Source organism: Dendrobium catenatum, unplaced genomic scaffold (genome assembly GCF_001605985.2).
Source record: "Dendrobium catenatum unplaced genomic scaffold, ASM160598v2 fragScaff_scaffold_1023, whole genome shotgun sequence".
In the NCBI taxonomy this organism is placed as follows: Eukaryota; Viridiplantae; Streptophyta; class Magnoliopsida; order Asparagales; family Orchidaceae; genus Dendrobium; species Dendrobium catenatum.
In genome coordinates this window covers 849,089-849,339 of record NW_021319485.1, presented here as the reverse complement: position 1 = coordinate 849,339, position 251 = coordinate 849,089, and positions in this window count along the sequence as shown.

Genomic DNA, 251 nt, shown 5'->3' with positions numbered 1-251 from the left:
ATTAATAATTAATTAAATATGTTATTATATTAATACTTAACTAGACTAAGTTATTAAATTAATAATTAATTAAAATAAATTAATAATTAATTAAAATAAATTAATAATTAATTAAAATAAACTAAAATTATTAATTAATTAAAGCCGTCGGAAATTCTTCTGAAAAATTAGGTTGCCGAAAAGCCGTCGGAAAATAGTTCGCCGATAAGCCGCCGGAAAAATACGTCGGTAATTGACGATTTTCCTATAGT